General features: G+C 35.0%; 1 long non-coding RNA gene across 1 annotated transcript in view; it reads right to left on the reverse strand.

Moving 5' to 3' along the window:
- Positions 1–12,171: 12,171 nt before the first annotated feature.
- The window catches only part of LOC141372835 (uncharacterized), a 31,752-nt gene continuing 16,258 nt past the window's right edge, over positions 12,172–27,665 (reverse strand). The window contains exon 3 of the long non-coding RNA XR_012378297.1: positions 12,172–12,288. This is a non-coding gene — a long non-coding RNA (uncharacterized lncRNA). The remainder of the gene's footprint in view (positions 12,289–27,665) is intronic.

The raw sequence follows: 27,665 nt of genomic DNA on the forward strand, positions 1-27,665 counted from the left end.
TTTATATCCTTAATAAATTGCATTGAGCTTCACAAGTTACTATAGATACCAACATGGGAGGTAGTTCTGGGCTTACTGTACATTCAGGGCAGGACAGATTAGATGTTAAAAGTTTTGTTTGATAGAATACATAGAATTTGATAAATTTCAGACAAACAAGAAAGACAATCTAATAAATGATTTTGAGAGAGATAACCCTCAGAAGATATAAAATAAAAAATACATCCAATATATGGGGCGCCTGGGTGGCTCAGTCGTTAAGCATCTGCCTTTGGCTCAGGTCATGATCCCAGGGTCCTGGGATCAAGCCCCGCATCAGGCTCCCTGCTCAGCAGGAAGCCTGCTTCTCCCTCTCCCACTCCCCCTGCTTGTGTTCCCTCTCTTCTCTGTGTCTCTGTCAAATAAATAAGTAAAATCTTAAAAAAAATACATCCAATATGAAATAAGGGAGAAAAAAGAAATAAAATTCAATATAGAAATAGAAAATAAAAAGTATTAAATAAATGGAAGTAAGTCCTATGAGAAAAATTCATTATCAAGACATAGATATACAGACTGAATTAAAAACAATCCAGTAATGTGACAAAAAGGATAAAAGTTTGAAAAGATTAGGTCTTTCCTCAAACTCCCTCCACAATGAGATTGTAATAAAGACAAAGACCCCATATTTTTGGTGTTTGATCATCCCAGACAGCTTTCAAGTCCCCAGCTTTTCCTTTACTCTTTTGCCCCATATTTGAGCAGTAAGATCCCAAACCTGTAACATCCCAGCTCCATCCACTAACCACAATAAAAACTCAAAGCACCAGAGTCCCTCCTTGTTTCACTCCCAGATGAACTGGAGTTCTCTTTCAGGAATTCTTTTGCCTCTTAACATGAGTAACCTTTGCTTTCTATCTTTTTGGTACCTATGTGTCATTCTGCTCATTATCCATAAAGGCTTGAGGGGAAGGAGTGTGGCTAGCAGCTGTCCAGCATCCAGCAGGGGATTCTAGGTACTTATATCAAACAGAGGCCTTCCCAAGGCTATCTAAAATTTCAGCTTACTCCAGACAATCCTGTTTTTCCTCCATTGCTTTTTCTATTTTTTTTTAAAGATTTTATTTATTTATTTGACAGAGAGAGAGACAGCTAGAGAGGGACCACAAGCAGGGGAAGTGGGAGAGAGAGAAGCAGTTTTCCTGCAGAGCAGGGAGCCCGATGCAGGGCTCAATCCCCAGACCCTGGGATCATGACCTGAGCCAAAGGCAGACGCTTAACAACTGAGCCACCCAGGCGCCCCTCCTCCATTGCTTTTCCAGTAGCATTTATTACCACTTGACATACAACAGATTTTTACTTATGGTTTTTCTTAATCTCTTATTATATGTTTTTCCTACTAAAATATAAGCTTCTGACAAGCAAGATTATCACCTATTTATTTATCTAGGGCCTAGAATAGAGCCTGACAGCAGACATTCAATTTTGGTAGAATGCAATAATGAAAAATATATACCAGGTCAACATAAACAAAAAGAAAGCCTTAGAAGCAATTTTAACATTAGGGAAATAAATATTTAAGGCAAAAAAAAAATCCTAAGAGACAAACGGAAGGATATAAACTAAGGATAAGGGCTCAACAAGATGTAACAATCATGATGTAATTACACATGATAAAATATATGATCTTTATGACAATTGATTTTAAAATATGGGTTAAGTAAATAGATTTTTGGAAAAATACTAGCACAAAAAAATAGAAAACTTAAGTAGACTAATAATCAATAAGGAATTAAAAATAGTAAACAAAAATCTGTCCTTTTTCCTGCCTTCAAGTACCTTCAAACTTAAGATGGTTTTACTGGTGAATTTCTCCAAATTCTTAAGGAATAATTTTTATGTCACACAAGATATTTCAAAAAATAAGAATAAAGAGGGAAGGTTTCCAGACTTATATTATTAGAACATTTTAATCTCCTATTGAGATCAGTTGAAGGCAACAGAAAAAGGAAATCATATTCCAATAACACTTATTCACAGAAATGCAAATTTTCTAAATAAATACTCTATGAGGTAATTGAATCCTACACCGTGCTCCAGTAGAATTTAAACCAGAAACACCAGAGTTTTTCAACAGCAGCATATTTGCCAATGAGGTCATTCACTTTATTAATGAACTATGAGAGAAAAGTAACAGATTCAGGGTAAAAAATAAAGGGGAATTGAATACCCAATTATGTTAACACTCTGGAAAAAATTTCTAAAAGGCAATTCCCTTACACTAATAATATACAGTTGCCAATTTTATAGCAAACATTGTTCTTAATAGGGAAATTCCAGAAGCATTCTTTTTTTAACTCTGGAAATAAGTCAAGGATGATTATTATAACCATGACTGAGCAACATAACCTAAGGGTTATGGGCAAAGTAATCAAGCAAGAAAAAAAAAAAAGGTCAGGAAAAGACAATATTGATATTTGCATATGCTATAATTTACATAGAAGATTCTGAAGAATCAATAAACTATTGGAAATAGAAGAGATCAGTCAATTGGCTGACACAAGGCTGATTATATATATGTGTGTGTGTGTGTATATATATATACACATACATATTACACATGTATATATATATGGCTGATTATATATGTATATATATACATGTATGTTGATCTTGAGTCAGCCAATTGACTGATCTCTTGTATATCCAGTAGTTTGTTTATATATATATCTATAGATATCTCAATATTTCTCTACTTCCACAATAAAATGTCGGGTGCCTGGGTGGCTCAGTTGGTTAAGTGTTTATCTTCAGTTTAGGTCATAATTCCTGAGTCCTGGGATTGAGTCCGGTATCAGGCTCCCTGCTCAGCAGGAACCTGCTTCTCTGCCCCTCCCCCGGCTCATGAGTGTTCTCTCTCTCTGTCGACCACTCTCTCAAATAGATAAAATCTTTTAAAAAATGAAATAGAACATACAGATGTGGTTTATAATAGCACAAAAAAAAAGGACTCTCAGAAACAGCCAATTCTATTAAAGGACAAAAAAAAAAATGCCTGATAAAATAGAAGTATATACCATGTTCATGCATGGTCCATCCAATCATTACAAAGCTGTCAGTTTTCTCCAAATCAATCTGTTATTACTTAAATGCAATTTCAACTGTAATCCAAGCAGAATTTTTGGAGGAAGCCTGGTAACTCGTTTTAAAAATTTATGGAAGAATAGATGTATAGAAATATCTAGGGCAATTTGTGAAAGAGTAAGAACTTTCACTGCTCTATCATTTCCATTAGTTCCACCTATTATAATGCTGGCTTATACTTTTGGACCTAGGTTTTATTACAATTGCTGCAATGCTTAAAATTCTACCAGCTGCTTGAATTCTTTTCGTATTTCCACGATTAGGTGCAAAAGAGGCAACAGGCAGTCTGTGCTCTGTTTACTCTCTGATCCTCCCCTTTACAACACTGTTATAAATATTAATCCATTCACATGTATCTCTATAGTTCTCATTCTATAATGTGATTTGTCACAAGCCTTTTTCTTCTTTATAAAATTTTTAAATATTCTCAAATATTTTTAAAGAGAAAGAATATAAAACTAAGTGGGTCCAACTGGTAAGATCCTTGATTCCACCTACGACACACTCTTCTCTGAACAAGATTTTCTCCCATCTGAGATTCTGAGAGCTCAGCACACAGTGTTCTACTCTTCAGCCTGAGTTCTCTGCATGTGATCTCAAGTGTCACAGGGGAAAGAGGAAGATCTTTGATTTAACAAACAAAACTCCCTATCACAGATGTTTGCCTAATTCTCTCATCTTTTCACTCCCTGAATTCACTTTATCTCACAGACATAAAAACAATGCTGTTCATAGTCCCTGAATTTAATCTGTAAAATGAAAGAGTTTTAATATGTTATTTCAAGCTTTTGTAATTCTATATAGTAACTGTATATGGACAGCACATGCAAATCATGAGACTGAGATTTATACTTGATCTTTGTACCATGGTTTTTAGCTTTATATGGCCATAAAAATCATAAATAAAAAGAATTTTGTGACTATAAATTTCTATCTGCTAACTCATCTTGTCTTCATATGTTGTCTCCCATCTGAACCAATTTCAAAAACCTTTTGCAATGTCTTTGTTACAGGACCAGAACATCAAGATGCACAAACTATTTAGTGAATAGCAAAATAGTATTTTAGCACAGCATTAATCTGTAAATGCACTCACCATGTATTACATATTGTAGCAGCTTCAATATAGCTTATAAACAATCCAGGTTTTTAAGAAAGACTTCCATTCTCCATTCTTTCTTCCATTCTCTTAATAGTCTACCATTCAGACTTCCTTAATTCAAATTGTTACCACATCTTACTGTTCTAATTCTTAAAGCTGCTTAAAGCAGCTTCCCATTTAAAGACATAGTCTCTGAAGACAGTCACTAGTTAAGACTACAGACACAATTTTTGTTCAGTTTTATTTTTTAAACTTTTAGGTATTTAAATTTTGGAATAGTTTTTGACAATATATTATGCATAACTAAATGAAGAGGGGTTTTTTTGTTTTTGTTTTTTTTAAGAAACAAGCAGAGCCTTTCCTGAAGTTGTAATACCAGTTCCCAAGTGTGTATGGATTTTCATTTAAAATATAAAGCTATTAAAAGGGGAACTCAGACCACCCACTGTATTTTGAAAAAAAATTCTGGATCAAAACAGAAAACATGTAGCCTCTTTAAATCCTCCATACCAGTACAATAAATATATGATTACTAATAATCATATCAAGAAAAAAATGCTAAATTGACAATAAACATTCAGAGAAATAAGCAAAATCAACATGTACTAACATTTAATTTATGCCTTCTTTAGCTATTAAATCTGTAGTTTTGGTATTGACAATAAAATTTTTAGAAGGCATATGAACTTTAATTGTTATTTACTAATATCTTAGGTTTCCTTGATAATTGTATGCTAATTTATTTGCATATAGTTCTCAAGGCTTAAAATAACTTAGATATTCAGGATTTTTGTAGTAGTTTTCCTATGTCTCATGTGCTTTGAATTAGACAAGCTGTGTTTTCTACTCTTCTTTTAAAAGTAACAGCCATTTCAGTATTCCCATCAAGTTCTCAAATATAATCTGAATGATTTATCTATTGGTAGGTTTTCTACTTTATCTATGGCTGCATAAAACACGATATTATTTCTCTCTTCTTCTTTCAAATATTTAATCTTTTCTTGAAAGAAAAGAGAAATTAAAGACTGAATGATTAAGCTTTTTTAAAAGCAATTCTTATTGTTAATGGGAAAGAAATGAAATGCGAAAGCATGACAAAGAACTAAAAATTATCTGATTTCTCTACTGTGTTAAAGTTGTATGTACTTCCTTTATTGTACCAAAATAGCACGAGAGATTTTTCTTTCCACTAATTCCCAACACATTTTTTTTTAATTTTATTTATTTATTTGACAGAGAGAGAGCAAGAACATGAATACAAGGAGGGGGAGTGGGAGAGGGAGAAGCAGGCTTCCCACGGAGCAGGGAGCCCGATGTGGGGATCAATGTGGGGCTCGATCCCAGGACCCTGGGATCATGACCTGAGCCAAAGGCAGATGCTTAACAACTGAGCCACCCAGGCGCCCCACGCCAAAACATTTCTACAGGGCAAAATAAAAATGTAAAATCAACACTGGCATAATATTAGTCTTATACCCTCAGGCATAAGAAAATGAAAGCTCTATGTCTATTTCATAATATTTTATTCCTTTTTTTCCCTCTCAAGCCTTGACCTACTTTTACCATTAAGTCTTAGCTAGCCATTTTTGTGGTTCTGAAATGTTTACATATTTTCCTCCATTTTCATTCTGATGCATATTTACAAACAGGAATAAATTATAATAATATGAAAGGATAACTAACAAATTAATGATACCCACTTTGAAGAAAGTTATACAAAATTATTCTTCTGTAATACAAATGTTAGCATATAAAATGTAATTAAATTTTGGTTTCACTATGAAGTATATGAAAATCTTAAATATTATTTTTGAAATAGAAATATAATGTCATGAGTTAAAAAGGAAGGAAAATACTACTCAGTGAAAAAAGCAGATCAGTGCAGTTCAAGTAAATAAATCAGTTTCTAAAGAATAGGTTTCATAGTAACAATGTAAATAGAATTCAATGTGTTAATTGTACTTTCTTGTTCATAATATTTGACCTTATTAATTTTAAATATCTTGACAATATGGTACAATTCTTGATGATGTAATTCTTTTCTAATCTGGATGAAATAGCAAAGATGTTGAGGGGGTTCCTATATTTCTTGGGAGAAATCCATTTTAAGATGATTAAAGTATAGCTTTCTGAATGTCTAGTCCTTATGGCATTTATAACAAATGAAACATCACCTTAAGTTAGAATAAGAATCTAGTATTGTAATCCACTCTACCTGGTTGAGGGAACCTTTTTTTTTTTTGAATTTATTTATTTTAGAGAGAGAGCATGTGTGCACAAGCAGGGGGAGGGGCAGAGGGAAAGGGTGAGAGAGGGAGAAAAGAGGACTCCCTACTGAGCACAGAGCCCATGTGGAGCTTGATCCCAAGTCCCTGAGATCGTGGGCTAAGCTGAAATCAGGAGTCAGACTGAGCCACCCAGGCACCCCTGGTTGAGGGAAACTTAATGAGTACACATTCTCTAAACGGCAACTGAAAAAGAAGCCATTTATTCAATTGATAAGTGTCTATATAAAATTTAACATTCAGAATCTTTGCAATATGTATATATTTTAAAATCTGTGGTAATGAAGACATATGTGAAAATAACCAAAGTCAGTATTTTATTTCATTTAGTCCTTTGTATCATAACTGTGCACATAAGATATTCATTACAAGCAGCTAAATGAAAAATACTGTATATATTTCCAAAAAGTTAGAAAACAAATGGAAGGAATAATGTCTGTAAATATAGAAACAAGAATATAACTAGGAATAAGCAAGAAATACACAGGGGATATATAAAAATATTTCTTAAGTATTAAGAGAAGATTCAGTATTATAATCATAACAATTTTTTTCTAAATTAATCTATAAATTCAATTTAATATTAATAAAACCTTAAGTATATTTCTCTAAATTTGATAAGCTTATTTTAAAATGTACATTAAAATATTTGTAATTATTTCTAAAAATAGGTGGAGAATTCTGAAAAAATAACATGGGATAGGGGATTCACTTGCTCAATAATAACATTCATTACTAAGCTATAATATTTTACATGCTTTGGTACTGGACATAGATTAATTAGTAGAGCAGATCTAGAAATATAACCATATGTATAGTGAAAAATACTATAAGTTAAAGGTGCTGCTTCAAACATTTGGTAGTTGAAAGATGAATTTAATACCCTTTATTTTTTGAATTGTTTAGCTGAGTGTGCATATTTTTAAAATAGTATGTGTACATAATTATTAGAAAATTTATTTATATACATATATACATATGACATAATAAACATATACACATAAAAACTAAAAATATGTGTTTCCATATTATGGTATATACAAGTAAATATGTGTATATATGTGTGTATACATATACGTCTATATGCAAATATGCATTTATACACATACACGTGTGTATCAAAGAAGAATAAATAAAAATGCTTTAAAATATATTAAATATATTGTTTTGTGATATTTCCAGTTTGTTTTGGATTTCTGGTTTTGTTTTTGCCTCAAGAAAATTATACATAATAATAATATAATCTTAAACTCAGGATTTGAACAGGAAAAAGTTTAAGGAGGAATAGCATTTGATCCTTTTTCATTTTCCACTGAAATTACAGCAATGTAATGGTGTGGAAAAAAGTTTCTAAAAAAATTATCAATGAGAAAACTATATAAGCTTTATTTAGAAATTCAGATAGTATTATTAAACATAATTAATTTAATCAATAGGCTAATAATTTTAAAACATAATTAAAATTTTTGAAAGATTGAAAATACACTTTCTGCAAAGATGAGGTATTCTGGAATTACAAAGCAAATAAAAATAAAAGAATTTTGATAATGATTTAAGAAAGCAGCACATCTAACAAAAGGATTCTGATAGGACAATAATGTAATGATAATGCTTTGTGGATGGAGACCCTCCACCCCAAAATATATTAATAAAATTTAGGTGAAAATATAAGCAAATACATTGACAGCTCTGATATAAAAAATTCAACTAGGCAAAAAACCCACCCAAATTTCATGGAGTTTAACTTTCAAACAGGATTTAGACCATTGGTCTCCAAGTTCATTTACTCTTGGAAAAACAAAGCTTTCTGTTTTAAGAGAAAAAAAGCTTATTTTTAAGACAGGGAGAGAGTACTCCTCTACTACATGTTAATGATTTCAGTATAAACGAATCCAAAATATATGGATTGAGTTTCCTTCCAAAAGCACATGGCTTATAAATTAAAGAAAAACTCCTTGAGGCTACATGTTTTATCAAACCTAGAACAAACTAAGATAGTTTTAAGAGGTAAAAAAAAAATACTGAAACTGTAGCCAAAAGTACCCATCCCTGAATTAAACAAAACACCATGACCATAAAATTCTATTTATACTATTCAAAAAAGAATACCATGAGAAAATCCAACAATTACTAGAAGGTAAAATACACTTCTTCAGGAAATTCTGAGGTTACCTACTCTCTCTTCCAAAAATATACTGTATTTATAACATTTAAGGAAAAAATGTCATCAATCCATCAAAGAATTTAGGCACACAAAAAGGCATCACTCTACAATGTGATATTCCAATATGAGAGATGGTGATAATTTGGCCCTCTGCTCCATTAAGATGCATTTCTTTCATTAACAACTATTCCCTACTTTCCCTATCCTAAACTCACACCACCACTTCCTAACACACATAGACACACAGTATATTTTTTGCTTCTTTAGAATATATTAAAGTATTTCAATGACTGTGATGCGGTGGTGATTTTATAATGGGTCAACTAGCTAAGCTGATCTATATATCTCAGAATTCCTATCTCTATATGTTTCATTACAGGGTCCAGGAGAGGTTCTGGTGGGAGGTTTTGAAGGTTGGAAGTAAAGCAGCAGTCATTTTGTTGCTGATCCTCTGGCTCACCTCCTGGACATGAGGGAGTGGTCAGGCCTGGAACTCTCCCATCCTCCTCTGTATTGACCTTCAGCATTTCCAACTCCTGGGACAGGAGTCTGTGTCTAGCTCTATGATAAAGAGCCCTGGTTTTTATAGGAGACCCACACCAAAGCAGGTCAAAGGCAGTAAAAACTGACAAAGGATTTCAGTCCAAACTCATGGGCTTTTTTTTTGTTCTCCCCCACTGTGTGTTTGTGTTTCCAGCTCGTTCTTGCTCTCCTGCACTTTATACTCACCTTTCCTTCCCTAGGACAACAAGAATCCATCATCATATATGAAAATAAAAGCTGTATAGGGGCTGTTTAACCAGCTGCCACAATTGTATTGGGTTAAATCCCTGAAGCAAAATAGCTACCATACACATACACACACACGTGCACACACACACCCTCCCATTTCTTTAATTGAATATTGACTGGCACAGACACTGAAAACGTCAAGTCTCAGTAGAGGCAGATAGGCAGTTTATTTGGGAATCAGAAAGACCCTCAAAGTGCACTACCATTTACACAGCTATATATACTGCTGATTTTCAAGATCAGCTTGAAAATGTGTAAGCAACAAGTATTTGTTCAGATGCAGATGTTTATTAAAAGTTCTTGAAAATTCTAGCCAGTATTCTTTTAGTTGCAAATGACAGAAACCTAACTTAAACTAGTTCAGGTCAAAAGGGAATCTACTGAGTTGTGGAAGCAAATAATAAGAAAGCCAGGAAAAATAGAAACAGGAATGGAGATACTATCTGAACTTTCACTGATCTCTAAATTGACCCTCTCTGTTTTAGCTTCTGTCTCTCAAACTAATCTTTTTAAGAAAGCTTTAAAAAATACTGGTGCTTTCGGGCTTTATATGCGTAAAACCATAGATGTAACCCCAGAAAAGAAAAGGGCTCTTTCTTTCAGCTCCCGTATAAAAATCTTGGTGGAGGCCTCTAATCAGCCTCTATGATTAAGACTCAGGCAGAAAAAAGAGAGTAACTAAGTACTAGTTGGCAGATCCCAGTAGAACTACAGGATTCAGGAAAGGGGTATATTTCCTCAAGTAAGACAAGGTATGGCTATCAGAAGAAGGGAAGGGGTATAGAATTCAAAAATAAAGCTACAGATATCCATGACACTGGGTTGGTACTAATCATAGGGTATAAATTTCTTTCAAGCCTTTGCCTACTTTCTCTCACATATAGGAATTATTATAAAACATGGCTTATACAGAATAGCAGGATTATTCATGGTAATGCAAACTTTTTTTTCAAAAAAGGGTCATGGCTAATGAATTAATGTCACTTTGGTGGAAGGTCTATGCCCTTAAGTTAGTCTGTTGACAGATCCATCTTGTTCAACATATTTATCAATCATTTGAACTAGGCCAAAGATATGTGCTTATTAATTTAACAAGAATCTGAGAGGGAAAGGAAACATGCTTGATGACAGAATACAAATCTAAAGGCACATCAACATAGGCTGTGGTAATAGGAACAGAGTATTAAAATAAGAGTTAGGATTCTTCCCAAACCTGTGATTTTATAGCTCTTATACACTGCAGATTAAGAAATAATTATTACAATTAGTTTCCACATATATTTTCAGAAATTGATGGGAGGAGTCAAATGTATTTTCTCTTCATCTATATTGGTTTCATATGATTTTTAATATAGTATATATAATATATACTACATATGTGAATATATATTACTCACATGTGTGTATTTGCAGTTACATATCGGACTTAAATTTCTAATCTTAGGCTTGATCCACTAGTCCAGTGATCACAGTGATTATAATTTGCTAACTGAACTCTAACTAAAAAGTTCATCTGTGACTTTCTTAAATGACCTTTTTAGAATTAAAGTTTATGACTCAATCTGGAAAGGACATACATACATATAAGAAGTGTGATTAGAATCTCAACTACATTGAGATAAGACTGAAAACACTGAGATTCTGTGACGTAAAGATGAGAAACAACCACAAGAAGGAGAAATCATTTGTCCTCCTGAAATATGTTCTAGCTTATAGTGATTCTTACACCCCAAAGCATTACCTCATTACCATCTGCCCCAACATTCAACTCTCACCTCTGACATTGTTCAGTGAGGCAATGGGAACAGGCCTGGACTGCCCAGATCTTGTGAAACTATTATAAAACTGAGTCTTGTCTGCATACACATATTACAGAGCTCAGATCTCACTGGAAAAGACACCAATTCAGAGTAGAGTAGGTATCTGATAGAATTTAAAGAAAAGTCTCAATGACTAGAAGGTCAAAGAGTACATGTAAAGTAATAGATTTTAAAAATGAATATGAAATTAAATATTACAATGAAACATTAGAGACACAGTCACAGAATGATAATAGAATTTTTAAAAGCAAAATGTAGACAGTGTAATAAGAATTAAATTCTAATGAAGGAATGAGAGACCTGAGTGCCAGTAAAATTGGCCATCGTTGTTAAGTGATAGAGTTGAGAAGAAAGATAACATTAGATTGATTGTGGAAAGATAAAACTGCTCCTGAAGTTCCCCACTGTGTTCTTTATTAAATTTGAATGTGATTCATTCATGGCTCAATGATCCATTGGTGCATAAGCATTTGCACCAATCTATTCGGTACATGGAACCATGCCAGAAACTTAGTTAAGAGGCAAAAGAAATATAAGACATAGTCCACATAACCTACAATATCCTACAATCTGGCATATGCATGAAATAAATAATAATGCAAGATACTATTAATGTAAATACAAAAAGAAGAAAAACAGATACTCCAGGAGTTCAAAGAAAGAGCATCACTGTCAACTTGAGCAGTTAGATAATTACGTAAGCACAATTTGAATCTGTGGTCAAACCTTCCATAGGAAGACCTCCAAACGGAATAAGTGCTATTTGTTTACAAAGGGGGAACGCTCCGTCTCCTTTTTTCTTCACATCCCCTATCTAGTTAATCAAAAAGTCCTACTGAGTTTACACTATGAACATATCCATCCCCACTTGTCTCCATACTCACAGTCCTCTCCTAATCCATGCCACCATCTTCTTTTGTCTAAATCACTGAGCCAGCCTTGCAAGTGTTCATTCTTCCAGTTAAAACTGGGTTAATGATGCAGTATTGAGGTGAATATGTCCTATGGTCAAAAGGGAAATAGAATCGGAGGCACAGATTTAAAATATCACAATAAAAGTGGCAATCTGTATAGCAGGGGTCAGCAAATTAAGGCCAAATTCTGTTTTCATAAATGAAACTTTATTGGAACCCAAACACACCTATTCATTTGCACATTATCTATAGTTGCTTTCCTACTACAACAACAGAAATGAACAGTTACTGTAAAGATCACCTGGGCTATATCAGTTGCAAATATCTTCTCCCTTGCAGTAGGTTGCCTTTTTGTCTTGTTGATGGTTTCCTTCACTATGCAAATGCTTTTTATTTTGTAAAATTCATTTAGTCGTTGGCAATTGGCTGAATGTGGGATCATATTTAGAAATCTTGGCCAAAGCTTAACCCTCCTTCAGTTTCACCTCCAAGTTAACTTAAGGGTAAGACTAGATTGGACTAGAAAGTATCATCTAGACAGTGGATAGAAAGTATCACCTTTCAGGGGCATGCAGTGCTCAGCAAGAGGGGGGGCTACACACACTGTAAACCTTACATGGATGCTACCCCTCCTGGACATCAAGGATATAAGATCCCCAAAAGAATTACTTCCAATGATAGGGGTTGCCTCTAAGGAGGGGACACTAGAGTTTAGGTCTCTGGACATCTGTTTAGTTAGCAAAAACAAGCTAACATACAAACAAACAAAAAACACCAGCAAATATTCTAGATGAGACATTTTCTCTAAAACTGCCCACCTAATTCCTTAAACTGTAAAACCAGTTTCTATTTTGATAAACTTCAATTGTGTGCTTCTTAGGCCAATGTTTTCCATTTGCACCAGCAGTTAGGCACAGCTACTACTCTTTATCACCATGTCAAATTAATCTACAGAAATTTATTTGCAGCTTTATTAATGTTTTCTTGCCCTTTGACTCTGAAAACAGAGATAGGGTCTTAAGATAAGCTATGTAAGCTCAGAGTAGTACCTACAGCTTAACACCAAAATGAAAACCAGAGCTGTCAGAATAGATTTTCCTTTCATGATGGTAAAATATGCATGTGCTCTGAACTCTGTTTTCTTTGAATATTGAAGACTTGAGATCATTTTAGTTGGCTTACTTTCTGCTTTACTATAAAGGAGAGAAAAGTTAATATTTTTCTATATGCTGTTGACAAGATTTTTTATGGTCTTATAATCAGAGTTGACTCAGTATATTGGTATTCTTTCAATCCAGTTAATCTGAGTACTGTCCAAATGAATGCCTCGCATCTAGGCAAAATAATCCAAGCCATCGTTTTGGAGAACCATTCCCAGATACTGATTTAAAAAAAAGAAACCTTTAAATGAGTTCATTTCCTTACTAAGGAGGCATATTTTGCAAAAAGTTTACCATAGAGGGTCCTCAATTAAATTGTGGCATCAATTAAATTGATTTTCTAGGATTTTAATGGCTGTAGGTGTTTTGAAACATCTGTCTAAAAAATATAAGATAAAAAATAGAGGCCACAATGATTTCTGCTATGTACTAGGATAGTAGAACTTTGAGGTCTCCAGTGCCCATTTTTACCTGTGGTTAGTGGGGCCAGAAGTGTATGGTGAATAATTAATAGCCCTGACTAGAGATCTCCATTCTGAGAAAGGTAGTTTCTCTATTGAAAGCCTGGTTAAAATTCTCAGTTTTCATTTGAAGGTATCATCTGTCTCTTATATAAGGCACAATTTTGGATCTTCCCTTTAATCAGCAGCACAGAGTATCTATACTCCAGATATTATCAGAGAGCAAGCCTAAATCCTTTTTGCCCCCAATACTAATAAAAATATTCATTGAAATAAATATTGAGAGCTGCCTGGAGCCATATAATTCATCTTTTTCTCTTGACATTTTTTTTTTCTGATTAGATGAGAATATCGGAGAGCTTCATATACAGACATTTTATCACCCAATCATCCTCTTAGATTAAGGCATATGTGGTAGTCTGAATAATCATCCCCCAAAGATGACCACATCCTAATTTCTGTATATGTTAACTTACACGGCAAAAAGGATTCACAGATCTTGCGATGGGGAAATTATCCTGGATTTTCCCACTGAGTCCAATGTAACCATGATAGTCCTTATACAAAAGAGGCAGGAGGGTCAGAGTCAAAGGAGACTTAATTACAGAAGCAGAGGCTGTAATGGCCAGGAACCAAAGAATGTAGGTAAACTCTTGAAGCTAAAAAAACGTAAAGAACACATTTTTCCCAACAGCTTCCAGGAAGAATCCCAGCTCTGCTAATATTTTGGTCTTAGTACTGTTAGACCCATTTCAGCACTCTAACCTCCAGAGTTATTAGATAATATTGTTTTGTTTTGCTATTTTAAGCCACTAGGTTTGTGTAATTTGATATAGCACAATAAGAAACTAATCTAGCAAGCTAAAAGAAAATGTATGTAAAACCTCTCACGGTTTTCACTGTACTAATATTTGTTGAGAATGCAATTAACTCCACCACATTAGGTCTTCCTTTTAGAGTTATTCGAGAAAAAAATTTTTTCAGGTGTCAATACACAAATAACTTGTCCTCTCTTGAGCTACTAAAATCTGTGGATTATATCCCTGATTATTCTTTCTCAAGAGGCCATCACTACTAAGAAACTCCAATCTAATCCATTATTATGAACACTAATTTTATCCCTGGTTCAGCTTTACTTTTCTGTTTTTGTCTTCTCTTTGCTCTTTTTCTTATTTACTGTTATAGCACCTTGTTTATGTATAAGCCATTTCAAATCATTTTTGAAGATGAGTATAAATAAGTCAAAAATTAAACAAATAAATTTTTAAAAAAGATTTATTTATTTGACACAAAGAGAGAGTGAGACAGAGAATGCATGTAACAGAGGGAGAGGGAGAAGCAGGCTCCCCACTGAGCAGGGAGCCTGATGTGGGACTCCATCCCAGAACCCAGGGATCACCACCTGAGTCGAAGGAAGATGCTTAATGGATGAGCCACCCAGGCACCCCTAAACAAATAAATTCTTATAAATCTTTTATTAAGAAAGATCTTCTTCATGCTTAATTGAAGTTCTCCCCCATTGTAAATTAATTTCATTAAAGATCTGGCTATAAAGAGATTTGGAAAGAAACCATTTTGAAAAAAAAAAGTATAAAGCTTTCTCATTTTCAACTAGACTAGCAAATAACATTTTTAGTGTATAACTTTTTTTTTAAGTTCACTTATGTAAAATCCATTACATAGCCTCCACTCTAGAAGTAGAATCACTGATTACATGATTTCTCAAATAATGTAATGAACAACTGTATTCCTTTTCTACATACTATACGTTTATCATTTTTTATTTCTCTTCATAGGTGATAATGAGAGATTGATATTGGCTATGTCCAAATAGGGATTTGATTAAGATTGGTAACTGTGTTTTAAAAAACTGTTCTTTGGTTTCTGACAAGAGCTGCTTACTTTTTGGTTAAGTCTTTGTAGTCCATAACACTGGCCTCCTGTGTTTGAAGGGCTCTTGTGTAAGGATGAAGAGCTGGCTTTCCCTGCTCTTTACCCTGTAACTCATGACATTGAAACAGCCTAACTTTGTCCTCATTGGGATAGAAATGTTTTCATTTAATAGCTGTCACTGACCACAGCTCATTCAATGAGCTCCACTTAGCTGTAACTCTGCAAATATATTTCCTATAGTTGGTGCTGATATTGGGGAATTAACCTTTCATGCCTCTTTCCATTTGATCCTACCTGTTGACATTTGTATGCCAAAAAAAGAATACCTCAGTGGCATGAGAAAGAATAGATATGAAGTTCCAAAGTGCTTGCCTGCCAAGTCGACAGGTTTAACTGAGGAAGGTGACTGGGAAAAGTGTAAAGATCATGCCAGACATTGGGATATATGTTTAGAAACAGGAAAAAAAAACTGACTAGCAGGAAAAGCTGGTGGGAACAAAGTCTCTGGGAAGTAAGCAGATGATGGCATGTGACAAAGTGGACCACAAAGAGGTGAACAGAGGAAGACAATATGCAGAAATGCTTGCAGCACTCAACATGAAAATTGGACAGCGTAGTCAAAGAAACATCAGCCTAAACTGGTCAAAAGCACATTTGGATTTGGCTGTTCACATCTTGTTGTTGAGCAAGAATTCCTTGATCATGTGGGAAAGCAGGGAAAGTCAGCACCCAAAACATTCATGGAGGCTCATAGACAGACTAAGGGTGACAGAAAAATGGCATATTATAATACTGCAGGGCCAAATAACAAGATTTCATTCTGGGTAATGAGTATCTGTTTTTTTTTTTAATAGAAGGAATGGGGTAAAAATGCTTCCAAATCTACCTGTATACAATGACAAGTGCTTATATTCATCTTGCTGGTCTGTTTTCTAGCTTTCTGTAATTGCATTTCATCTCTTTTTGTTTAATGACTGTTTTCTTCAATAGGCTATAAGCTCCAAAAAGGCAGAAATTATATTTTGTTCACTATTCAGTATCCAGCAGCAACTCTAATGCTCATCACACAGAAGGCATTGATATTTATCAATATTTAGATATTTATCAAATAAATTAGTATATGAATAGCAAAATTCAATTTACATGGGTACTTACCGGTATTTGGCTGACTTGTTAAACTATGACCACTCAAAACTAGATTTGGTTTCTGTTTCGACAAAACATTAGTATATTTGAAACATTGAAATAAGTATTTCTGTGTTTAACTATTTATCATTTTCTAGGCATTGTATTAAAAAAATAGGACTTAGCAATACTTTCAGTCTTTTCTGGCTCTGGATGACTGAGAACAACCATAAATAGAACTACAGACCTATTTGGTTTTGAGTTTTTGTTTTTTAGTTTCTGATGTATGGAAACCATTAAAAATACTAAATATTTAAAAGGTGAAGAATTTAGATTAGTTTTAGGATTTAACAACAGGTATAGTCTTTCCTCCATTTGGTTGTCAACCTCTGTATTCACATTAAGGGGATGTTTGAACCTATTCGTCACCCCTAGATAGCACTGGGTAATCCAATGACTTAATTTAGACATTGCCATATTCTAAGGAGACAGGGATATTATATTCTCCAGAGCTCAAACAACCTCAGTCTATCTAATCTCTAATTTCTGTTTCTGGGAGAGAATCTAAACACAACCTATTTTGTAATGTTTTAGGAGGCAGCACATTCCTGCTCACCAATGATACTAATAACATCTTGGGAAAAACATGTGCCTGGACATAAAGGTCTCTCAGCTCATAGGGTCCTGATGAATCCTTTCTTCTCACTGACAATCAACATAGTCCCCATTGCAGGAGGTGGGTTTTGTGGAAGAACATCTATCTTCAAACCCAGGAGTAATCAATGGCATGACTGAACATATTATACCACCATATGGAACGGTGAAGGAAATTAGAGAAAAGGAATAGTCATGTAGGCACTGGCAACTCTTAAGCTGAAACTCTTACTATAATTTACTTTCAAAACCATGAAACTAGATTTCAACTCATTAAAGCCTGCATGAGGATTTATTTTCAGAAATCTTCAATTGATTACAATCGATACATCTTTAAAAGAGTCTTGCCAAACCCAAGAGTCCTCTGCATAGATTATTACTTTGTGTGGCAGGAATAAATGGAGGGGAGCCTACAGAAAAACATGTTCTTTCCTGAAGAAGCATGCCCTTGAGGACAATAATGAACTCAGGAATCAGAGCTTCAAATTTAGAAAGCATCTATTTTATTAGTGAAAAGTGTCTGCTGAAAAGTGCTCTCCATTTATTCTTGCTTTTACTCATTTTTTTTCCTGAGAGGTGAGACCTATAAACAATAAAAAGATTTAAACATATAGACTGAAGAAGCAGCAACACAGGAAAAAATATATGTGTATATTGGTATAGTGCTGTCAAATCTATTAGTAAATGCTCTGGAAATACATAAATATGAGATTAACCTCAGCCAAATTCTTATTTGGTGTTGTTTTGTTCTATTGCCCAGAATACATAGAAAGTTTAAATCAAAGGCAAAGATATATTTTACTACCTTTTTTCCTCCAGTAATCTAAACTCTGTGTTGGAAGAAAGGTTTTGTTGTTAGAGGCCAAAGCAGAGGCACCAAGTTCCAGAGAACTTATGTGACTTATTGAAAGCAGACTGGTACTTAGGAGGCTCAGCTCCTAAATCAGATTACAGAATTTGGGTTCCAGGCTCACCAACTGTAGCTGCTAAAGCCAATTATTTAACTTTTCTAAGATTTATCTCAAAATGAAGACCTATTTGTGACATAAGTGTTGCAGATGATTGGTATGTGACTAAGCATCAAAAATGTTAGCCAGTAGCATGATAAATATTAATGATTTCCTATGAATGAGTGTGTGTGTTTTAAAATTTGGCAGCAGAGTGTAAAGAAAGGGGTATGTATATAAATGATTTTTTTTGCTTTAGTTTTTGTTCTTTAAATACACTTTAGATTTTACAGCTGTTTTAGGTTGACAGCAAAATCGAGGAGAAGGTTCAGAGTTGTCATATACTCTCTGCCCCCACACATGCACATGCTCTGCCATTATCAACATCCCTACCAGAGCGGTATAGTTGTTACAACTGATGAATCAACATTGTCACATCATTATCACCAAAGTACATAGTTTATGTTAGTGTTCACTTTTGGTGTTGTACATCTTACGGATGTGGGTTCAAATTATTCCCCAAAATGCCAAAGAACAGTCCATTGCCAGTATATTTAATAATTCAAAATTATTAATTAATAAAACAAATCTTATTTCATTGAAACTATAGTTGACTGGGATATAACAAAAGAACGCTAAAAGACAAATCCTTGCGTGCAAGGACTTTACTATTTTAATGGAATAATAAGTGACACTATAACATAAAATTCTTATTAAAGTGCTTTTTTGAGAGTTTATACCAGGGAAGGCAATATCTTGGGACCACTGTTATAGGGAAAGAGACAGGGAGATGAAAATAATTTAGATGTATATTCTGTTTCATAAGCTTTTTATTCTACCGAGCTTTAAGTTATAAAATAAATAATACATCTAAATAATTACAATTAAAAGTGACAACAAGATGTGATCTAGAATTGTCAGAATATAAAGAATTGTTGGAACTCACAAAAGAGGAAAGATTTATTCTGGCTAATCTGACACTGTTTAATGAGGGAGTGGGTTTATTAACAGATTTTAAACAAAGGCTGAAGCTTTATTCAGAGAAAGAGAAAAGATAAGCAAAGTTACAAAATCAGGGAAATGTGGAAAAAGGCCATTTATTCATTCAATCAATTCATCATATATTTATCCAGTGCCTACCAGGAGCCGGTTCTGGGATCAAGCCCCATGTGGGGCTCCCTGCTTAGTGGGGAGTCTGTTTCTCCCCACCCCTCCCCCTGCTCATTCTCTCTCTCTCTAGCTCTTTCTCTCAAATAAATAAATAAAATCTTTTAAAAAAAAAATCCTATCCAGAAACAAAGCATAGGATCATAGGGTAAGAGAGAAAAAAATGAAACAAGACGAAACCAGAGAGGGAGACAAACCATAAGAGACTCTTAATCTTAGAAAACAAACTTAGGGTTGCTGGAGGGGAGGGGGGTTGGGGGATGGGGTAACTGGGTGACGGACACTGGGGAGGCTATGTGTTGTAATGAGCACCGGGTATTATATAAGACTGATGAATCACAGACCTGCAGCCCTGAAACAAATAATACACTATATGTTAATTAATTGAATTTAAACTTAAAAACTTAAAAGAAAATTAAAAATTTAAAAATTTAAAAAAGTCCTATCCTTGAGGAACTTACACTTTATGTTAGGAAAGCAAAGTTTCAGTTTGGTAGAAGCCAAGGAAACCAGAAAATTGATCAATCAATCAATCAAAAAACATTGGGAAGAAGAGGAAGATAATGCTTGGAAAGATACAACAGAGCCAGGTCATAGAAAGTTCTGAAGGTTAAGCCAGAAAGTCAGACTTTTGTTGTTTAGATGAGGGTAAGCCATTAGTTTTTTAAGGAGCAAAATATCCTAATCAGATCTGTACTTTAGGAAGATTAATTAGGTAGCTAATTAGTAAGATAAAGCCAAGAGAGAAGTGGATAGACTTTGCAGTAGTTCTGCAAAGAAATAACATAGACAAGCAGGTCAAGGGAAAAATACGTCAGTTTCTGGAAGAGGACATACAAGTGTTTAGAGGTGAAGTAATGCTATAAGGACACACAAAAGTCTGTGTCTTCCAAATAAGTCAAGGCAGTACATGGCCTGCACTTCATAATGTAGCTCTGTACAGGGGAGAATAAATTTGTGGTGTCCACCTTTTCCTCCGATAGATTAATTCTCTTCAAAGCGGTCAATTAACTTGATCTTTACCCCTTTACAAGCCTTTACTTTTGCTGAAAGCAGTGACTACTGAGATAGAATGCATCAGCTTCAGATAATCAGATGGACCTCCCATCATTAAATGTCCCTATTCTGAAAGGAACACTGAGGAACTTGGCTAAAGGGGCCTTTTTGTTCCAGTTTAATTCCATTGTCTTCCTTGCTATTCATCTGTTTAGCAAATGAGGAGAGAAATTAATGACAATGATGAATGAAAAGCAGAGGGAAATGTGTAGGCATTGTAGACTTAAGCCAATCCACAACTGTCTCCAAAATGAGTCTGATGCTTATTTTCCCAGTCCTTAGACTCCTGCCTCTATTCTGTTTTTCTTTATTTTTCCATTGTTCTCAATAGACCAAGGTACAAAGTGAGTCCGTGGTCAGCTTGCAACAAGAGAGGTAAAGAGCTGTCTACAAATTAAATTCCCAGCTCCAATCTGTAGGAACTGATAACTTTTTTCAAACATTACCAACAGGAGATTACAAAAGAGACAGAAATACAAGAATCTCAAATTACCAGAATAAAACACAGAAGATTATCAGTACTCACAACCTTTTTGAGCACATAAGAAAACTGGAAAATGAGAAAACACATACATACAAAGAGTACACACACACACACACATAACACACACACAAAATATACTCTACTGAAGAACACTGAGAAAGAAAGGATTTAATTGGTACCTAAGTGTTTTATATGATCCTCACCTACCCTGCCAAACACACATGCACCTTTCCCCACCCTCCTTTGCCAGCCTTGTTTTCTCAGAATAAAGAAACATAAAGTACAGGATCTCAAGTTATGGGATCCTTGCAGCAAATTCAATTTCATCACTTATGTTCTATTTCCTTAGGCATTTTACTTAAACTTTCTGAGCCTCAATTTTCTCATCTGTAAACAGGACTATAATATCTACTTCTAGGTTCTAGTGTGTATCCAGTGAGATAATACAGATAAATGCTTAAAACATCAAGTAATTAACAAGCAAACAGTAAATGTTATTTGTCATTGCTCTTATTAAACCTCTTAGATGAACGAAGCCACATAAATAAAAGGCACAATTCCTTGGACATATAATGCAGTTGAAATCCCAACGTGTGCCAGCATGTCTTGAAAGTGCAAACTCACTTAAAATGCAGGCATCCTGGGTCACTACTATCACTCCTAAGAAGAGTGAGATACTTACAATCCAAAACTTAAAATAGCTCTGAAGTGTTGGCAAAGATATCCTCCTTGTGAAGGTACAATAAGTGCCCTTTGTGAATTTCACTCCCCAAGTGTTAACTGACATACAGCATGCAACACTTGACAGTCTCATTCAAAAGCAGTTTAAAAGAAAGTGCCTGAAATACAGAGAATTTGGCTGCTCATTATAGACACCACTTTGGCAAACATCATGTTGAGGCATCAAAGCTTTTCAAACAGTGGAGGACCTAACTCAGACTCAGATAAGCAAAGCTGATAAACAAATTGTCCCTGATTCCAGGGTATATCTGTTTAATATAATTGTTCTGACCAGCTGAAACTATGGCTTAGTATAATTTAACTTAAATATTCCCAACAGAAAACTATTTTTTAAATTTCTGTGTGGTTTCTTTTACACCTGACTTTTCTGAAGTAGCAAGTACAAGGATGGCAAGTCCTCACCAGCAGATCCTAACCCTTCCCTCATGTGAAACCCTCTCTTTCACAGATTCCACCTTTCTTAAGGGTCCCTTAATTCTCCAGTCTATTTAAGAAGTCATCTCTAATACTGTAATGACACAAGGGCTCTCACTTCTCCCTGAAACTGCCCATGTTCTGTCTACACTACTAAAATGGGAACAAATTTTTAAAAGAAATCTAGATGTAAGAAATGTCCTATAGTTGTTTGTACATGATGCAAATACTGGATACATCAGTTGTGATACATTCATAGTTCAGACATAAAGAACTACAGAATGTGGATCATTTCATGAGTTGTTATACTGCACATTTCCCTTTATAAAAACTTAATATTATGTACCAAAAGCATAAATGTGCCAGAACAGAGGTAGCTGCACATGCTATCAAATTATTCATTATTTTCAGCTGTTCTTTTCAGAACTACCTCCAAGAAGGCCTTTCGTCCTCTATAAATAACCCAGTTACCTTTAGTTTACAAACTTCTTAAACACAACAATTCAGAAAACACTTCTTGAGCGTTGACTGTGTACTGGCAGCACCATGCTAGGCCTCAAGACAAAATCATGATAAAAGTATGAATAGATTGTTTCATGCAGTAGAATAGATGCTATCATAAAGATGAATTGGGGTAGAAGTAGAATTAAGGGAGTAAAAGGGTCCAGATCCCAATTCCAATTCATGGAGGGGAGGAAGGGCTTACCCCTACCACCACCAAGAAATTCTCTGGATGCTGACTGGATGTTGTACAATTCAACTCAATTCTAACACTATCTACCCAGAGGTAGCAATTAGATTCCACAGGTTAAGGGTTCAATTCTACAAGTCTGCTCCCCATCCCAACTTCGGACACTAGTCACAAGCCTGGCCATAAATGAAAGGTCCCAAGACCTCCTCTTTAGGTTCCATTAATTTGCTCGAACAGTTCACAGAACTCAGAAAACACATTTACTCACTTGATTACCAGTTTATTAAAGGAGGATATAATAACGGGAAGAGCCAGATGAAAGAGATGTATAGGGCAAGATATGCGGAGAGGGTGTGGAGCTTCCGTGCCCTCTCCAGGTGTGTCACTCTCCCAGCACCCCAACATGTTCACCAACCTGGAAGCTCTCTGAACCCTGTCCTTTTGGGGTTTTATAGAGGTTTCATTACATTAGCATGACTGATTAACTCACTGGCCATTGGCAACTGAACTCAATCTCCAGCACCTCTCCCCTCACCAGAGGTTAGGATGGATGGGAGCTGAAAGTTTCAACCCTCTAATCACATGGTTAATTCTCCTGAAAACCATACCCCTATCCTTAGGTTACCCAGAAGCTTTCCAAAAATCGTTTCATAAGCCTAAAAAAAGACATCTTCATTGCTCTTATCACAGGAAATTCAAAGGGTTTTAGGAGCTGTGGGCCAGGAACCATCGACAAAACCCAAATATATGAGAAATATATTTTGGTCATCTGAATTATCAAATATATATTTCTTATAAATCACAATGTCACAGGGAGCACAGAAAAGAGTGCTTATTGACAAATAGAAAAAGTATTGGGAAGGCTTCCCATAGGAATGAAATCTGAGCTAAGTATTGATTAGCTTGGCTGTGGTATAGGTGGAACTGGGGTTGACATAAGAGATGATATGAGAGAGGTTGGGGAAGAACCCTGAGGCAGAGAAAAGCCAGACCAGGAAACACATAAGGCAAGAATTTATGCAAAACAACTCTGAGCAGTATAGTGTCAGTGGAGAGCAAATTATAAAGCATGGAGCTCAGATGTGAGGCAGAAAATTGAGTGAGATCCAATCTTGAAGGGTCTTAGAGACAAGGCTGAGGACTTTGGATTTGATCACAATCACAGTAGGATGATGCTGTATTAGTTTCCTATTGCTGCTGTAATAAATTGCCACAAATTTAGTGGCTTAAAACAACACAAATTTATTATCTTATGCTTCTCAAGTTCGAAGTCCAAAATGGGCTACCAGCACTGTGTTCCATCTGGAGGTGCCAGGAGAGAATCCATTTCCTTTTCTTTTCTAGCTTCTAAAGGTTGCCCACATTCACATCCCTTAGCACATGGCCCCCTTACATAAATTACCACGTCAATGTTACATCTCCTCTCCCTTTCACTCTTCAACTTCCCTCTTTCACTTTTATAAAGGGATTACAGTGGGCCCACAAGGATAATTTCCCCATCTCAAGATCCTCAATTTAATCACATCTGTAAAGTCTCTTTTGTCATATAAGGTAACATATTTACAGGGTTCTGAGATAAGTATGTGGACATCTTTGGAGGTCCATTATTCTACCTACACAGAAGCTATTTCAGGTTTTTAGCCAGGAGCCAAAAGACCTGAGTTAACATAAAGTTAATTGAGAATCAAGGATATTTTATAATTTAAGAGTTTCTGTATTTTAGCAACATTCAGGTAGTCATGTTAAAAAATATTTCTTTCTTAGGTATCTTACTGTCTTATACCTAGTATTTCTCCTTTCTTCTCTCTTCCCCACTCAGGGAAAGAGTATGAGAGAGAGAGAGAGAGAGAGAGAGAGAGAGAGAGAGAGTGTGTGTGTGTGTGTGTGTGTGTAATTTATAATGCCATTTTACCAAGCGCACAAGGGCTTCTATATCTAAAAGAATTATGTATGTTTAATAAATACATTTGGATTCTTAGCCTGAAATCATAACCATGTGGCAATCAACACTTTATGGCCATTAGAAGTCAAGGGCAGCCCACGGAGCAAAGACAGGCTGATCTGGAAATAAGCCTGGCTTTGCTACTTCACAGGTCTGTGTTCCTTGGACAAGCTGCCTGGCTTTTTGTGACCTATATTCCTCATCTGTTAAAGGGACACAAAAATCCCTGCCCAGCAGCTTTGTTTTAAGAGTTAAATAATATAATATTAGCATTTTGAAATTCATGGCATTAGGCTTTTATAATGGGGAGGATACCCTACACACATGTTCTACAGCACCTTACTTCTCAAATACAGTAATTGAGTATGACTCATATATATTGCAAGCTATAAAAAAATACTAGACAAAATCTCTTATATTTAGTCTTACCTGACAAAACAGTGTTTAAAAACGTCAATATAATTATTCTCATAATTATTCACCTATTCAAACACACACAAAAATTATGAAATATTTTCATTGGGTATTTTATAAAGCTACCTTCGAATCAATATCTCTGTAGGAACAACCACAGGACTGGAGCTCCCCAGTGCATTTCTGTGGGCCCACGCTGGCAGACTTAATCTTTTTCTTTGTTATCAGTACTCCCAGCTACTGAAGAACAGAAACCAGTAACATTTGTGCTCCCAGGGTTCCAAAGTAATTTTCAATCTTTTTATTTCCTCCAAACTATAGTCACCTTAAGGGTGTGAGTGCACAAGATATTCAGAAATCTGAAAAAGGTTAAAATCACATTTTCTCTGAAATACTGAAATGGTCCTCAGGCCTCTTTAGCATTCAGTCCATTAGAAGATGTGTATAGCATGGAGGACATTAGGAGAAGGAAGGGAAAAAGGAAGGGGGGTGGAAATCGGAGGGGTAGACAAACCATGAGAGACTATGGACTCCAAGAAACAAACGGAGGGTTTTAGAGGGGAGGGAGGTGGGGGGATGGGTTAGCCTGGTGATGGGTATTAAGGAGGGCACATACTGCATGCACCACTGGGTGTTATATGAAAACAATGAATCGTGGATCACTACATCAAAAAACTAATGATGTATTGTATGGGTGACTAACATAACATAATAAAATAAAATTTAAAAAAAGATGTGTATATCAATTTAAGCTAGGACAAGCAAAGGAAGGCTCCAATTATTAATATGTTCTTGTGGATGCTCATCTCAGCCAACATCAGGGCACAGATAAAATAAATTAAATAGCCTTCAGATGACAGACATTGTATAGAATGCCTCCCCCTGCTTTGTGCTCTCTCTGACACATAAATACATTACATCTTAAGGGGAAAAAAAAAAAGAAGGAAAGAAAGAAAACAAAATAATCTGGGCCTGGAGTCAGAAAGCCTTCATTTTAATCCTGCAAGCTGGAAGGGCATGTACAAATCGTTTATTCCAATTCCCTCAAGTTGTTGACTCATTTACTCAGAAAATATTTATCCAGGCCCTACTATGTGCTGGGTACTGTCCTAGGCACTAGGAATAAAATGAGCAAAGAAGATAGTGGACATGAAGCTAAGAAGGTATGTGCACAGCAGGTGCATGCGCCGTGGAGACATTTGTGATATATATGAAGTCTTTTCTCTTTTTTTAAATAGAGTATTTTATTCCAAGGTTTGTGAAATAATCAGCTTTTAGAAAATAATTTTAAGAGAAAGGTAAAACATTTGTGGAAATGAGTAACAATTCAATAAATATTATTTGAGTGTTTCTCTTTTTTCTTATATGCAAAAAAAATCCTTGATGATCCTGAGTTCAATTAACTATTCATACAACTTTTTTCTTTTAACATTTAATTTTGACATTAACTCTTTAACCCATTCCACTTTAATGAATTCTGCTCAATGAGGGGAAAAAGTCCAATATTGGATTGAGCAATGAGTAATCTATGAATTAGTGATTCTCAGTCCTTTTTTTAAAAAATCACTGTTGAGGCTGTTTTAGCCTTTCCTATTACTGTATTATACCTGCTAAGTCTAGTACCATACCAGGTTATTATAACTACCCCAATCTTTTAACAAATTTTCACTTGCTAAGATGAATTCTGTCTTTTGGCTCTATTATCCTATATTTTATTAGCATTTAGAAGATGTGTTGGCCTTCATAAGAGATTTCAGGGGGTAATTTGGATTACATGTAATCTTTATTTTAAATGCTGATCTTAGAATAAAATGCCTGATCTTTTTTATAACTGATTGTTTCTCACTTATATGGGACCTATTGAGCAGGATTTCTGGAGAAATGACTGACATCAGGGCTAATACAGGGTAGTAATAGGATGAGCCTGAAACATCCTGCAGTGCCAGAAAGTAAGGAAGTGGTAAAAAAGTAAAAATAAATGTTAAGAAGATGGGTGTGTCATAAGGACACAGGAGCTAGAATGAGGGTGTTCCCACTGACCAAATCTGAGACCAATTGAGCACCAATCAAGCTCAGTAATTAATTATAAACCATTGAAAAACAGGAATTTATGAATCCATACCAGTAATAATCAGATAAATAAATAAATGGAGGAGAAGGGAGGACTTTGCTTATAGGAGAATGATAAATGCTGACTGAAGATATGAGGGGAGCAGTGGGGGTAGAAAAAAATCATTATTTTACAATGATCGCAGTAAAGACTGAACAGGAAAGAAATGTCAGTAGATACAAATCCAGAGAAATATTTTGCTGAGA

This window comes from Callorhinus ursinus, unplaced genomic scaffold (assembly GCF_003265705.2).
Source record: "Callorhinus ursinus isolate GAN/ISIS: 27379988/994484 unplaced genomic scaffold, GSC_fseal_2.0 scaffold5, whole genome shotgun sequence".
Lineage (NCBI taxonomy): Eukaryota > Metazoa > Chordata > Mammalia > Carnivora > Otariidae > Callorhinus > Callorhinus ursinus.